General features: G+C 43.1%; 1 protein-coding gene across 7 annotated transcripts in view; it reads right to left on the bottom strand.

Annotated features, from left to right (window-relative positions):
• Positions 1–12,499: 12,499 nt before the first annotated feature.
• Positions 12,500–15,908, bottom strand: part of MBD3 (methyl-CpG binding domain protein 3) — a 31,281-nt gene continuing 27,872 nt past the window's right edge. For all 7 annotated transcript variants that reach the window (XM_090026784.1, XM_090026786.1, XM_090026787.1 and 4 more), the window contains one exon: positions 12,500–14,406. The gene's annotated coding sequence lies outside the window, so the exon portion shown is untranslated. The remainder of the gene's footprint in view (positions 14,407–15,908) is intronic.

Below are 15,908 nucleotides of genomic sequence, written 5' to 3'. Positions count from 1 at the left end.
CGTGGGGCAGGAGGGCCGCTGGGCGACACCGCTGCGGACAGCGGCGCCCCGGGGCCGCCCGCGGATGTACACATACACAGGAGTGCACGGGTATATACGCACACACCCATATACAGATAGACACACACGCGTGCATCTGGAGATACACACAGGTATACATATATACACACATCTGTATGTGTGTGTGTGTGTATATGCACACACTCCTGTATATAAACACACGTATATGCACATATACATGTGTATACATGTATATAAACACACACATACATACACACACCTGTATAGAAAAACGCACACACATGCGTGTATGTATACACACGCACAGACATACGTGTGTACACATGTATGTGTGTATCTGTCTATATGTGTGCATGTTATATACATATATATACACCCCCCCCGTGAATAAACACACACACGTGCTGCAGCCCAAGCAACCGCGGCAAGTTGCAGACAGCTAAAAGCTGGTGTTGCGCAGAGGATTTCAGCTGGACATCACGTGGTGCTGGGATAGACAACAAGCAAAAGGGGGAAGTTTACCAAGTTATTAAGTTACTTATTGGTCACATTGGGTTTTTTGTTTCCTTTTTATTAAGCGGTTGTGAAACTGAACTCCAGCTGGCCTGCTTCGATAGAGGCCGACCTGGGCATTTGAACCTTTCCACCACCTTTCTGCCGTTCGCAGGGAAGCACCAAGTGCTGCAGCGCAATAGTGAAGTATTTTGACGTTATGGCTGGGAAGGACCCCCCTCCAGAGCTGGGGTCACCCTCGGGCTCTCTGCCTGCTGCCCTTTCCAACATCAGTGCTGAAGGAGTCTAACCCTGGGGTCCTAGGATCATCCACTGAACTTCAGGAGGTCTATAGTCATACTCCTCTGTAACAAGTTGGGTGCTTTTTCTCTAATAGGAAGTAAGGAGAAGGAAATGAAGTGCTGTTATAGGGTAATGACCCCGATCGTCAGGGTGCCAAACTTGCGGAGTTTCTAGGGAAAGTCCTTCTGAAGCTGCTGCACGAGGCAGAGCCTGCGGGCAGCAGCCAACCCCTAAATGAAGCAGGGAGTCCCCATTCCCCCCCAAAAACACACACACACACACACATCTGGGCCTGGTACCACCACGCAGAGTTCAGTAGCGTGGCAGGCGTGGGCTGCGTAGGTGAAGCAGGGAAACTGAGGCCTGGGTTGTGGGTTGGGTGGAAAGCAGCTGTGGCAGCCCGGAAGTGGGCAAGAAACACGGGTGCCCCTTCCACACCACCCCTTGCCCTAATCGGCGTCTTCCTTCCCCACTAGAAGAAAGCCCGGAGAAACCTGGCACTGCCCTCTCGACGGCACAATGGTCTGGGTCCTGCACCAGCCCCTGGTGGCTTCTGGGCAGCAACGAAAGGCAACGGTTCTCTGTGGGGTCCTCGGCAGCGTATGTAAGTGTGGACCCTTCGGGGGAAAGGTTCACCGATCTCGCTGGACAATCAGTGACGTTCTTGGAACAGTTCAAGTGTTACATCTGTGCACACCCTGCATGTCTCCACCCACACCAAGAGCACTCCCAAGAGCCCTCCTCGAGCCCAAAGCTGAGCCACAATGAACACTGCAATAGTTCCCTTTCCCCACCTAATCTACACAGTGCTTTTGCAACGTTGATAAACACACCTAAGTGCTTGGTGATAGCAAGGCCCGACAAAATCTTGTGAATTCACTAGTTTTGCAAGCCCAGTTTTGGTTTTGGTCAGTGGAAATTTCCTCTTCACTGACTGAGTAGCTAAGAAAGGTTCGTCTCTTTTTTGGAAGAGTTCGATAAGAAAATCCTGGGATTTGTTCTCAGTCCTCTCTCTTTCGTAGTGGTCTTCTGTACCGGTATATACTAGATCCACTGGTTCATGTTCTGCAATGGTGCTGCCTCCTTTTCTTATTATTTGCTGTTTGCCGGAAACATTTCACAAACAACCACAAATCTGCTTCAGATCCTTAAGAACTTGAGCAACTTGAATTCCCCTGATACCTTACAAATCTCAACCATTTTCCAGGTGTTCCTCACTGCACAGCTACTACCGCATAGAGCTGTTACAATGCTTTCTTCCCTGGCAAACTGGGGCAGCCTGCTCATTGCAAAACAATTGCTCACATAATTCATTTTGCCTGGCCACTGCTCTACAGGGAATTTCTGCAGACGCAGTTCAGACACCTTTCCTGGCTCTAAGTTATCAAGCAAGAATTAAATTCAAATAATTTAGTGGCTCATCCCCTCTCCCAGCTGTCCAAACCCCCTGCTGAGATTTTAAAAAATGTTCCATTTTCAAAAGCCACTTTCCCAATTCTGGAACAGATACCTGTCTCCTCAGTCACTATCTTTACTTAAAACCAAGTAAACACTTCTGTTCTGGACCTTCCACTAGCAGCTCTGGTCAAAAATGAGATTTGATGCAACATCCGTGATTCTTGTGCACTTCGTGCTTACTAGCTAAATTTCTCTTATTTTTGTTCGAGTGTTCAGACCTAAACCAAAGCTGGAGGCTGGTGCTTGGACTTCCCAGCTTTGTGACTCCAGGTGGGTGGACCCCACATTCCCCAGCTGGAGTGAGGAACTTCAATTAGGCACAGTGGATGTTCTGTCCTGGCTTGCCTGAGAGTTTGACCAGCCTTTTGTGAGTCTTTTTTTTCTGAACTGAATTACTTCCCTCTACTTGTATCATTATTACCAATACCCCTTGATTTATGCAGCCCATTAGCAAAACTTTGAACTGTGCAAAATTCATCGCGAACCAGAGTTAGAAACCTGTTCTGTCTCATGCACATTAGGTACCCATCTTTATTTAAGAGGATCCAAGGCATTCAGCTTCCATCTGCCTCGCAAGCAGCTGCTTCCTTTCCTGGTGGGCTGCCACAGGAAGATTTTAAGTTTTGTGGCAAATCCCACAGCCTCAGCTTCTTGGCCTGCTTCCATTGACCTTGCTCTGGAATATGAAGTCAATTGGGTATCTATAAATTGATCCATTGCTAAATTACTTAGACATATTTAAGGGACATGGATATGCCAGGAACACAAGGCACGACTCCCCAGATCCTCTGCCAGTTCGAAGAGATCTCGTTCTTTTTTGAAGTCCTAGTTCAAATAGTGGTTTGTCACCAGATTGCACATCCAGAACTTGTACCAAATCTGGGTTACTGTTTGCCATGGAGGATAAGTTCTTCAGCATCAAAGATGAATTATGCAGGATGGCTGCTCAAAATGCTCCTCTCCCCTGCTCATTCCCCAGACCATTCATTTAAGCTGTAACATTAAGCTGAGCCAAATCAGCACCCCCAGGGAACTTTTCCTTAAAAGATAGTGAGGTTGTTTTTTTTGCAGGATTTCAGCTGAAATGTTCCTGCCTGTCCCCTCTGGGTCTCCCAGGTTTACAAACATTGTAAATGCCCTATTAAAAGTGTCTTGTCCAACTTCTCCGGCTGGCTTGATTTCTCAAGACAGTGGGCTTCCAGCATGGTACTCAACCTTTGCATCCCTTCTCCTGAAATCCCTGTTGCATTTCATTTCTATTGACAAATTTCAAATTTCAAGTTGGCCAATGTGCTCGTGACCTTCCCCTTTGCCTGTGAAGCCTTTTGGTTCACTGTGAGTTGCTTGTTATCTTATTTATCCATTTTACAAGTTCACACTGGGAACTCTGTAGTGAGGCCTTCAACTTGTGCCCCAAAGTTTTTCTTTGCGACTGCAAGTTACCATGGTCCTCTCTAAAAAGTCACAAAGTATGGAGAAACCACCAACTCATTTACAGTTTTTTTGGCCAATGTAGATATTTCCATTATTGTTTCCATCTTCCAACAAGAGTATCAGTTCACACTTTCTGTCCTTGGATATTCTGCATCAACACCGACAGCAAAACTGCTTTCTGATAAAAGTGATTGGCCTATATTTAGGATCTTGCAGGGTTCCTTCCTTTAGGATAGAAGTTGGACTAATTTGTTGGTGTAATCCTACTTTTTTTCTCCTTCACAAAGAAAGTGCCAAAAGTCCTGCTGCACCTGAACCAGTAAAAACAAAATAACAGCTGACAGTTTCCTTGCTAACTATTTTCCCTCTCCCCCTCCAATCACTTCTGTACTCGGGGAGCTCTCTTGGGGCTGCACTCAAAATTATTTTCTGGCTAGTTACAACTCCTAATGCATGCAATTTGCCAAGCAATCTCTTAGTTTCTGCATTTACGACTAGTCCCAAGTATACCCTTCAGACCACACAACTTCACCCAGCTCAGACATCACCATGCAGCCCAATGCCTTGGGCAATAGCCTCTTATTATTTCCAGTTATGACTACATAAAGGACATTGAATCGCTCCTTCCATTTAGCCCGAAAAAATGCTTAGCACACCCATTGCCATGTTTACTTATAAATGAAAGACCCCTTTGATATCTGCCATTATGTAGTAACATAGTGTGCAGAGAGTGTATGAAAGAACTAGCACTGAAGCAGAACCGAGGTACAAGTGTCCATAAAGTGTTTGTCTATATAGCAGAACTGACCAGTCTAACTACAGCAAATTAAATTATTCCAGGCATAACTACCTCATGTGCACTTGCTCTGTAAGAGAGTCAGTTTTATTCCAGAATTGAATGTCTGCAATGTAGTTGTACACCAACATAGGTGTAACCAAAGTTACTCTGCTACAGCTCTACTTAAGAATCGTTATACGTAGGTGAGCTTTAAGAATGAAAAATATGAGAAAGCATCCAAAGCTTTTGTTGTACAGGGATCCAGTTCAAGCCTCTAGGTAACAACAGAGTTTGTTGTTGAACACAATCAAAATGCACGTCCAAAAATATTGCAAAAAAGCAATACTTTTGAAGGATGGTTGCCCTGGGTCTTCTCACTTTTGAAGTGGTTAGAGTTTTGGGCTACAAATCTTGTTCTTCACACGTCATCCTGACGATTAAGGATAGAAACACACATCCAGCTGCTATTACTATGGATCCAAACATATAAGAGATAAGAGATGCTGGGGTTTGGAGGGAAAAGGTATAACGCTGGAATCCTTGCCCTCTAGTTCATCAAGAGCTGAATAATTACAGGGAGGGACAGTTATGCACAGAGTAAGGGTGGATTTATAACCTGAAAAAAATGACTGAACTAATCATTTTGGAAATCTCCAACTGAGCAGACAACTTGTGGAAAGTGATCATGGGGAACATACCAATAGTATCAATGAAAGGTTAGTAGGAGAACTGTATTGGGCTGTATGACCTACCGCAGTATGACAACCTCATATGATGCAAAATTAATTTTTTTATACTGCTGGCTTACATATGATGTATTCACACTCTTCCAAAGCAGACTAACTCCCTTCTGATAATATCTAGCGTCACCTGTTTGGTCTTCTTGCCAGGTCATGATACCACAACAACACTTAAATAAAGGGAACCTGGAAAAAAAAATAAAATCTGTGCATCAAAATAATGAATCTAGCTTCCCTGTCATCACTTCAAGAGCTGTGTGGCAGCTAATTGTGCTGCAAACCTAAAATGAACAGTGTATGGAATAAGACTATTCAAACTAAAAACAGTTTTATTTATATCCTTCAGGTTTCATGATGACCACACTCACCACCCAAATTTTATTGGAATTGGATAATAAACTCCTAAAGCACACACCTGTACCAAATGTTCAGATAAAACAAGGCCAGATTAGCATGTTTTGCTTACTGTTTGAGAAGCATCAATCCTGTGGTTCTGAAGGTTAATCAAAAGCAAATGAACACAAAAGGCTCTAATTTGCTACATATTATTCATTTAATTTGCATGTACAGAATGGGGATTTTTGTTATCTTTGTTTAAATTTTTATCACCGTGGGAGAATCACTTGCATGATGATTTTAGGGCTCCTTTCCCATCCCTAGTTCCTCTGTTCGGAGTTCAGAACGTTAGCCGTGCTTCTCCTGGTACTTTCCTTCCTCCATTTGAAAAGTACCTAGCTGTACTAATCAGCTAGCCTTCTGCGTGGCAGCAAGCAGTCGTGTTGGCCAGGGAACATAACTGGTACAATTTTCTTATGCAACATGTTATAATCTCTCTAGTGCCTGGGATGCTTTCTATTTCTCCCTTCCCACGAACAAGTCTTATGCATCTGTGCCCAAACAAGGACCACAGACTAGCATTTCATGATCAGCAATATGGATTCTGGTTAAGGGCACCCACAAAAAACAACCCTGTCCAAATAGCGATTTGGGCTCCTTTCCATCCAGCAACCTTGGACTGTTCTGTTCTGACTGTAAGACGGATCCATTGGATGAAGGCTTCTGTTCAAAATACATGGCTAGGAAGATTAAATTAGTTGATCTGCAGTAACTGGTAGTTATTTTATTGGGCACCCCAAACTTTCAGATGGAGTTCTTACCCTAATCTAATAGGTATATTTGGGATGCTTATAGAACTGTGACTAGCTAGGCATTTTTACACATTGCTCTGGGATGTGGCACCAGGCACTTTAATTAGCGAGCCACGCTAATTAAAAGTGCCTGCATTGGAATCTGATGAAGTTCAACATCGAGAAATGTAAAGTGCTCCATTTTGGGATGAACAACCCCCGACACAACTACAGCCTTGGTGGCACCAAACTGACCAGCACCACGAATGAAAGGGACCTGGGGGTAATAATAGACCACAGTATGAATAGGAGCCGGCTGCGTGATGCCATAGACACCAGGGCAAATAAAATTGTGGCATGCATCAATTGATGCATCGCCAGCAAAGCCAAGGAGGCGATTCTTCTGCTGTACTCAGCCCTGGTGAGACCACAGCTGCAGTACTGCGTCCAGTTCTGGGCACCGCACTTTAACAAGGATGTGGACAAGCTTGAGAAAGTCCAAAGAGCCACCCGTATGACCAGAGTCTTGCATGGCAAGCCATATGAGCAAAGGCCGAGGGATCTGGGACTCTTCAGCCTAAAAAAAAGGAGGCTGAGAGGGGACCTGGTAGCAGCTTACCGCTACACTGAGGGACTACATCAAGGGCTCAGTGAGCAACTGTTCACCAGGGCACCCCAGGGGAAAACTAAGAGTAATGGCCACAAACTCCTGGAAGATTGATTCAGGCTCAACATTTGGAAAAACTTCTTCACATTTAGGGTGTCCAGACTGGAATAAGCTCCCTCCAGAGGTGGTGCAATCACCTACCCTGGAGATCTTCAAGAGGAGACCGGACAGCCACTTTGCTGGGGTTACTTGGCCCCCAGTTATCTGTCCTGCTTGGCACAGGGTGCTGGACCCAATGATCTTCTGAGGTCCCTTCTGGCCTTACAGTCTATTAATCACATGCATCAGCATCCCCGTACTGACAAAATGGCAACGGGGCACTTTGAATTAAAATTCCTTGAACGCGTTTTATTTCAAACGCACCATTGCCATTTCTTTCAGCATGGGGACATGTGGGGATGCTGGTACATGTGATGTGGAAGGCTGCTGGAGCTGGATTTTCAGCACGTCGGAGCAGGCTCCCCACACGTCTATAGGAGCCCTACGGGTTCCTTCTCCCTTCATTATGCACCATCATCTTTCCCTAGGATTTATTTTTATAACACCTTTCATACGTTGATCCTGCTTTCCTAGAAATGAGCTGGAGAATCTGTCTAGATAGACCACAATGTGAGGAAGGCAAGAGGAAGAGGGAGCAACCCAACGCTCTCTTAAGCAGTTACTGTTCCACCTGCTTCCTGCAAATTAGCAAGGAGTGGAAATGGAGCAATCAATTAACGTATAGATCAGAGAAAAGTATGTCGGTAGTTAAAAAACTATAGGGGCCATTTTAAATGGGCTACAGGTAGGAAGCCAGATGGGGAGACAAGGCTTTTCCTCCTTGAAAGGTGAGGCAGTGTGCTTGCAGCAGTCTACAACCCTGCACTGCCCAGCAGTCATTCTTTTCCAGTAGTTTACAGCTCACTGGCAGGCCAGAGAAAACGGAGGTACATGCTGCTCACTGTCTTTTTTCCAGCTTTTCACTCTCTATCACTATAAAGTAGCCAGGATTTTCCTACTGCTTAATTTTCTACGTGGGTTGAGGGCGAGGTCTGGAAAGTGGATGCACAGGCATCAGCTTTATGAGAATCATCCTTATGCAAAAACAGAACAGTTCCAAGCCAGGTGACAATGTAGCACTACATGAGACACAAACAGACCCCAGATCTTTTTTTATTTTTGCAGCTTTTGCCAATATTTGGAAGCAGCATTGGGTAGCGCATTTATGCTCCATTAGCAGAGCTTTATGATTAGCTAGTTAACCCGGGGAAAATTTTAACTAAGTAACTGAACATAGTTTACTGCCTCTGCCCTGCACACCCCATCAGATTGCTGAAGTCAGCTTATACAAGATTAGGTTTTGTAGAGGCACTTCCAAATTACACGTTGGTTTTGTTTGTCTTCACTTACCTCTCCATTCAGTTTCTTTAACTTCAGAGGAAGGGGCAGTAAGGTCAATCTTTCAGGGTTTTACAGAAGCAAAATTATCTCAGATCAGTAGCTGATAAAATCAACACTGATACACAAGTCTTATTTAGGAATGAGATAACTTGAACAAGACTTTGCCCCCCCCAAAAGAAACCCTTAGTTTGCAAAATACAGCTATTTTATTTTTGTTAAAATAAATATACTGTCTTCTTATTCAAAACTTATCTGCCTGCCTCCGACAAGAAAACTGAAGTCAGAACGTATTGGCACTACCCAGTTTGTAACCATACAATAAAAGGCGCCGAATGCAATTCTGAAAATACCCTCCAAGAGCCCAGTCATGCCATATAATGCCTGCGCACCATATCAAATATGCTCAATTTATAGGGAAAATATTCCCATTTCCTGGATCAATGGACAAGCTTAACTCGCAATTTTGAGTTAACTTCTTCTCCACCTACTTAAGGTCTGTAGGCCAAATCCAGCCCTGACTGCGCATAAGTTTAACTGATTGCAACTCAGTAAAATAAATTTTGCTGATAACCACAGAAAAACAGGACTGTGAAGGAAGCTCAAGAGGTCATTTAGCCCAAACTCCTGCTCAAGACAGGATAATTTTTGTCTAATAATTCTATACACGTTTTTGTCTAACTAACCTGCTTCAAAATACCAAGGATGGAAATCCACCACCTCTGTAGTTATGCAAAAGGGAGGATGAAATCCAAATGTCTATGATTCTGTTGGCTTTGTAAGGTAAAGAGGATTAGGAAGCGGCACAAAAAATCCTAAAGTCAGCAGGGAGACTGAATGTGCAGGATAAAACTAGAACCACTGAGTAGTAAGGAAGCATGTTTGGTTATTTTCCACAGCAGAACTGAATCCCCCAGGGCAAGGGGTCGGACTCGATGATGTACTGAGGTCCCTTCCAACCCTAACAACTCTGAAACCAAGAATTTTAAGTCCTTTACACATACAACGTGCTGGAGGATCACGCAAAGCTATTATGCTCCAACACCAAGTCATCCTCTTTTCTTCCTCCTCCAAACCAGGGCCCTCCAGGATTAGACGTCTGTCATTTACTATTTTTCAAATGGTTTGACAGCAGAAACTCAGCACCACTCACACATTGGCCTTCTACTGTACAAGAAACTGACATACCTTTATGTCAGTAGCTGTGTCACAACATGAATTTAAACAGATGACAGCTTTGTAAAAAATACAGGTTGGATTTGATTATGATTATTCATATTTTTACCATATTTATAATAGCTCACCACCACATTTTTCTGATGCCCTGTATGTTGAGAATTTAGTTGTAAAAGTAATGGGCATTTGAATATATGCACACGCCGCAGCAGCAGGCGTGTTGAAAAGCGCCTGGCACTGCAGTGTGTGCAATTGTGTAACCAGCAAAATGCACGTCAGTGCTGAGAAAATGGTGGCGACACGCTTTTGATCCAAAACACATTGGAAGTGCTTTAGTTCAAAAGCGCACCACTGCCATTCTCTACGTGCTGATGCACATTTCACCGCTTATACAACTGCACATGGCACAGTGCAGCTTGCATCAGCTGCTCCAAAGCAGTGGATCTCTGGTACGTTGTGGGATGAAAAGTGTGCATAAATGCCCAACGATTACATAGCTGAAGGCAGTATAGCAAGAAACCATGTAACTGGTACAATTTTCGTAGCACAGGAATCTAAACTACCATGCAGTTATGACTGCAATGATATCATGTGCATGAAGTCAAGCGACGTTAAGTTATATAGGAAGTGGGAATTTTAGCCCATCAACTCACAAAACTTTTATCACAACTAAAACAGTAATTAAAGCAGTAATCCCAGCCTATTTGGATGCATCCACAATATAACAATACACATATACCATATTATTAACAAAGGGGAACAAATTCTGCTATGCCCACATTAGGGGTTGTACCAGTATCATTATTTCTGTTAAAAAGGCATCTCCTAATTACAAGAAATAAATACTTATACCAGTACAAAACATGTAGAACAGGCCCAAGATCATTTGGCCTTGTAGTTTGTGAAGGGGGAAAGTTCTTGGTGCTCAGGGAACAGCAGTCATTAGTTAAATTTGTCAGATTAGTAAGGCATGCACTCACACTCAAGGTTTCTCCCCTAAAGTGACTGAACTTGCCCCAGACCAGAGCATGTTCTTGTTAGTGGTGGTGTACGTCAACATGCAAGGATAATATAGTATCATCCCTTAGCAAAGGTTAATAAGCTTTGCCATGAATTCATCCAGCTGTCATTTGCTTTCCCCATATATCTTCTTTACCAATCCTGTTGATTAATAAGACATTCTGTAACAGGTGTTTTCTGCATCCCAGGGATTTATCCAGTGATGGCAAACTGCTGTGTGCATATCAATCACTTCCATGGGGATGAGCAGTGATGAAGCAAGCTAATCCAAATATGACTGCGTGAACATGGTATAAAAACAAAGCAGGCTGACTGTAAAGAAGTTTTATATACTTCTCTCTTGGAAAACACGTAAAATTATATGCAAGTTTGCAGATGATACCAAACTATGGGGCAAACTTAACACATCAGAGGGTAGGGAATGGATCCAGGCAGATCTGGACAGGTTGGAAAAATGGGCAGAATGAAATAGGATGCAGTTCAAAGACAAGTGCAAAGTGCTGCACCTGGGCAAAAAGAACCACTGACACTTACAGGCTGGGGGGTGACCTTCTCAGCAGCACAGCAGCAGAAAGGGATTATGGCTCCAAGATGAACATGAGTCATCAACGTGATAGTTTGAGTTTCACAGTTTCTAGGGTCGGAAGGGACCCGAGTAGGTCATCTAGTCCGACCCCCTGCCATGGCAGGAGAGTACTGGGGTCAAACGACCCCAGCAAGTTGTTCATCTAACCTCCTCTTAAAGACCCCCAGGGTAGGAGCCAGCACCACTTCTCTTGGAAGTTGGTTCCAGATCCTAGCCGCCCTGATGAAGTGATCAACAGGGCTAACCACACTTTATCATGCATTAGCAGATGCATGACAAACAGGTCCAGGGAGGTGATGCTTCCCCTCCATGTGGCACTGGTCAGGCTGCAGTTGGAGTACTGCGTCCAATTTTCAGTGCCACACTTCAAGAGGGATATGGAGAATCTTGAGAGGGCTCAGAGGAGGCCACTCATACGGTCAGAGGCTTGCAGGCAAGGCCCAAAGAGAATCTGGAATGGGCTCCCAAGGGAGCTGCTGCTCTCCCCTACCCTGGGGGTCATCTGACCCCAATGCGCTTTCCTGCCCAGGGCAGGGGGTCAAGCGTGATGATCTTTTGAGGTCCCTTCTGATCCTAGCATCCATGAATCTATGTAAGTTTGCTGAGAGGTGGGGAGGGTGTTGAGTAGGTAGAAGGGGATATTGATCCTTTTTGGTGCTTTTAACAAGGATTTATCATTACCAACTAAAAACTGTAATACAACCCTTTTAAAAGGCTGAAGGGAAAAACAACTAATGAGAGAAGACATAGAGGAAAAACAGAGAAAGGAGACTAGTCCTCTCAGCTGTTTAACTTTATTTTCAACACTAGGGTGTTAACACAGCTTTGTTAGTCTCCTCCCAGCTCTCAAGTTACATGACTTCATGAAAAATATTTAGATTCATGTTACAAATATGCATTAAAAGATCACTGGATGATACCAGAGCTTCAGGGGGAAACAAGAAATACTGTCAATGCACCTTCTTGTTAGCCTGCCCACTCCATGTCCTCCCATGGGACTGAGAGCAGGAGTGCCAAGGGCACAAGAAAATCTAGGATGGATTAGGAATAGCAAAAAACTAGGCGGGGAGTCATGTATCAGTGACATGCCCTAAATTGAAGATACCAAGTCAATCTTTAAAACTGCCAATATCTCGTCCACCGTGAAGTCAGAGGAGCCCTCTGCAACAAGTGTCAACCTTGCACATGGTTCACTTGGCATTTCCCTCCCCCAAGTCCTAAACATGAGAGATGCATCATTTCAAATGCATCCTAGTCTGAACAGCTTACGCTGGCATAGCACAGAGACTCCAAATGGACTAGATACAGACTAGAAAAACCTCTGCTTTCTGTGAGAAACATTTAATTGAAGACAACGAGTTACAGGAGAACAAACTTACAGAATAACCGTAACAGACTGTTCAAAAAAAGGAAAATAATTCTAGCTGGCAACTGCACCAGACAAGATACCCCAAACCAATGTCTGGGACAGCAGCAGCACAGTACAGATTCAGTCTTCTTGGAGTACTCTGAAGGAGCAACAATACTGAGGAACTGTTTAAAGAAAGGGTTAATACAGCATTATTCCCTTTGGCATGGGACACTTCAAGGAACTTAAACCTACTTAAGCTAGTACAGCAAACTATTCCCAAAGGAAGTCATTCCTTTCCAGAAAATGCCCCTGGGGCCTCACGGTTATTGCTAATCGTTCCTATATGACAAAGGCTCTGGGAGCTACATCTTTCCCAAGTTTTGGGATACCAATAACTCATACAATTGGATGATGGTACGATATTTTAATCCACCATTTTATATTGTACTCTCAGCTGATGCTTTCAGATATGAATTATGCATGGATATTCTAAGACTAAAGAATTTGCAACCTAGTGGATATTTTCTTCAAGCTATAAACGTTCACTTCACTACCTCTCCCTGGATGAATTATTTTCATCCACGGCTAAATTTCCCCTGCTATTTGCTCAAAGGTGTACTAGAAGAGACTGGGGAATCATTCAAGGTACCCATGGTGAAGCCAAATACTTATAAACACATTAAGGCAGGTTCCATGTCATTTAGTTTTGGACACAGATTGCTGGTCACTCCACTGCACATGCAAATAAGAAAGATTCAACACTTAATAAAAAGCATTAGATTCATTTTGAGATATAGAAAAATCTTTTTTTTTTTTTCTTTTCTCGTTTTAAAAGAGGTCAGAACATTACTACACTCGAAAAGAGATGTGTAGACAAACCTATGGGAATGAGTCTCCTTCCTCCACACTCACGTAACAGAGGTTGGGGTACATGGCACCAGAAGAGAAAGGAGGATTTTTTCCCTCATAGTTGACCAGAAATGAGTCGTTATGCTGTACTCTCCTTTTTAGCTGTAGAGATCTTTCTAACCAGACTTACATCAAAGCTGAACACTCCTTATACCACATGCTGATATATATACTTTTGGAAAACCTAACGGGCTATATGTTTGAACACACACAAGTTTCCATACCAAGCATTGGCAGCTAGTGCATTTTACGTGGTACAGGAACTAGCTATGAAAACAGGTTGCCACTGATGCAAGACTGATCCCAACTGTACCTTCCCCAACTCATCATAGTGTCAAATAGAAGCAGCAGAGGCTTTTCATCTCTGAGACTACGCTTCAAGTCCAATGTGGTCTTGTGAGGCAAATGAAATTCAGTCACCTGAATTCACGTATGGAATGACAATCCACAACATAAAGTGACCTCCTACAGTCTGGTACAAACTGGTAGCCTATATATAGCAGAGTAGCCAAGGAGTGAATGAGGATCTCTCATCTGTGTCAGAGAGAAAATTGTTTTTCAGGTTCACCACTAAATATACTTAGAAGGGCCTGGGGAAAAAAAAACAAACAAAAAATTGATCACATCTTATCACTGACTGATGAATAAAATAAGGAATTTGGTTTCTAGTATTAAACTTTGCACCATTTTTATATCCCTTTCCCCCCCTCCCACTTTTGTATCCCCAACTGCCCTACGATTTTAGAAAGAGAAGAAAGCAGAGTTTAGTCAAGTTCCATCTTCAAAACTGCCCAGCAATTAATGAGTCTTCAAATTCCCAACATTTTTCCTGAAGTGGACATCAAACATGCTCACAGGTACTGTTGGATGGTTGGTGCAATTTACTCTGCAGACACTCTTGGCTTTGTAAATAGTTGTGCTGACCCTGCTGATAGGGCTTATACTGGGAATTCTGAGACGGTACTCCCTAGAAGAGAGGAGGAAAGACAGACGATTCAGTAAAGTCATAAGAAACCTTTACATTTTTACAGCAAATGGTCTCTTTGAAGATGAGAGTGGTGTCTTGTCTAGATATTCAACACTCTGCTTCCTTGGCCCCTTTTCTCCACTGTAGCCTGTTACCTTGCTGGCTGCTGTTGCTTCAGCATCAGAAATTATAAGAAAGCTAACAGAGTGAAAATGGCAGAAGAAAAAGCAACCCAAATATAAAAGCAGACTCTTTCCAAGCAAATCCTATGAAAACGATCTTCTCCCTGTGTGAAGGGGAGGAAAACAAAAGTCATTCCTGATCATACATGGGCCTCTCTCTCGCTCTCAAAGGCAGATTTCTTCTTTCTCCTGTTCTATCTTAGGGACTCTTTCCTCCTCAAAGATTTTGTTCCTTGGCTTACAGACTCACAAAACTGCAATCTTTTCAATGAAGCACCAGGGATATTGGCCATCCCATTCCAGTGACAGAACTGTTCTTCTTGGGGTATAATTTAAAATGAGCAGTGACTGACCTCTGCTTTGTCTCACTGCATGAATTTAATTGACAGTACGTATGACTCCTGACCAGGATTGCATCAAAGCAGAGCAAGGGAACAGAAACACTGTTTTTCCCCACCACAAAACAGCTCCTTATGCCCATGTACTGCATTTCATATTATACTAACTGAAGTATCTTAGCTTGGTCCTACATGAATCATAGAAAATAAAAACTCTGTTTCTACTTTGAATTATCTGAGTCAGTTTATAAGGCAACAGCCTTATAAGGTCTGCTTTTACTTTTAACATGTTCCCTTGTAATCAGCACCAGCAGAAGTCACGTACGTTAAAAGGGGACGATACATTCTGTATGGAAGGCGACTTTAAAAGGAACAGTGAACTTAGAAAGCACACTCCTGTCAAAGTGTTGATCCTACTACTAATACAGGCAGCACCTAAGATTGCACTAACTGAAAGATTTTAAAAGGCTGTTTCTTTTTTTCAGTTTACTGAAAATGCCTGAGACCACCTTGTATATTCAGTTGCTCACTTTTTGATGGATAGATTACACTTCCAAACTCTTGGACACTGTTCAGAGTAAGCCTCAGGCACAGACTCTATCCAAGCCCTACAAAAGAGTCTTTACTGGTAAAGCAAAAGTCAACTGAAGTGAGACGAAAACTAACTAAATTCCCAAGGAAAGATAGTAAACACATCTAGTGAGGCCACCCCTCAAGCCCAACAACTGTACCCTCCTGGGAGCGGCCTAAATACTTTCACAGTGGAAAACAGGAAAAAATATTTTTAAAAATCCAAGATGTTATTTAAAGGGTGCATTTTCCAAAGATTTTCTAAGAACTTTCAGTGTTTCGTAAAAAGGCACTAACATATTGAGTGCATTTAGCACCTTTGAAGAAAATATTCCTTGATCAAAGAACAGTTATAAAACATACAGCAACAAAACAAGCTCTTGGCACATATCGTCTCAACCAAAGTATTTCA

Source organism: Crocodylus siamensis, chromosome 14, assembly GCF_052110815.1.
Source record: "Crocodylus siamensis isolate JL-2025a chromosome 14, ASM5211081v1, whole genome shotgun sequence".
Lineage (NCBI taxonomy): Eukaryota > Metazoa > Chordata > Crocodylia > Crocodylidae > Crocodylus > Crocodylus siamensis.
The sequence above is the reverse complement of the archived record's forward strand: the minus strand, read 5'-3'. Positions and strand labels throughout refer to the sequence as shown.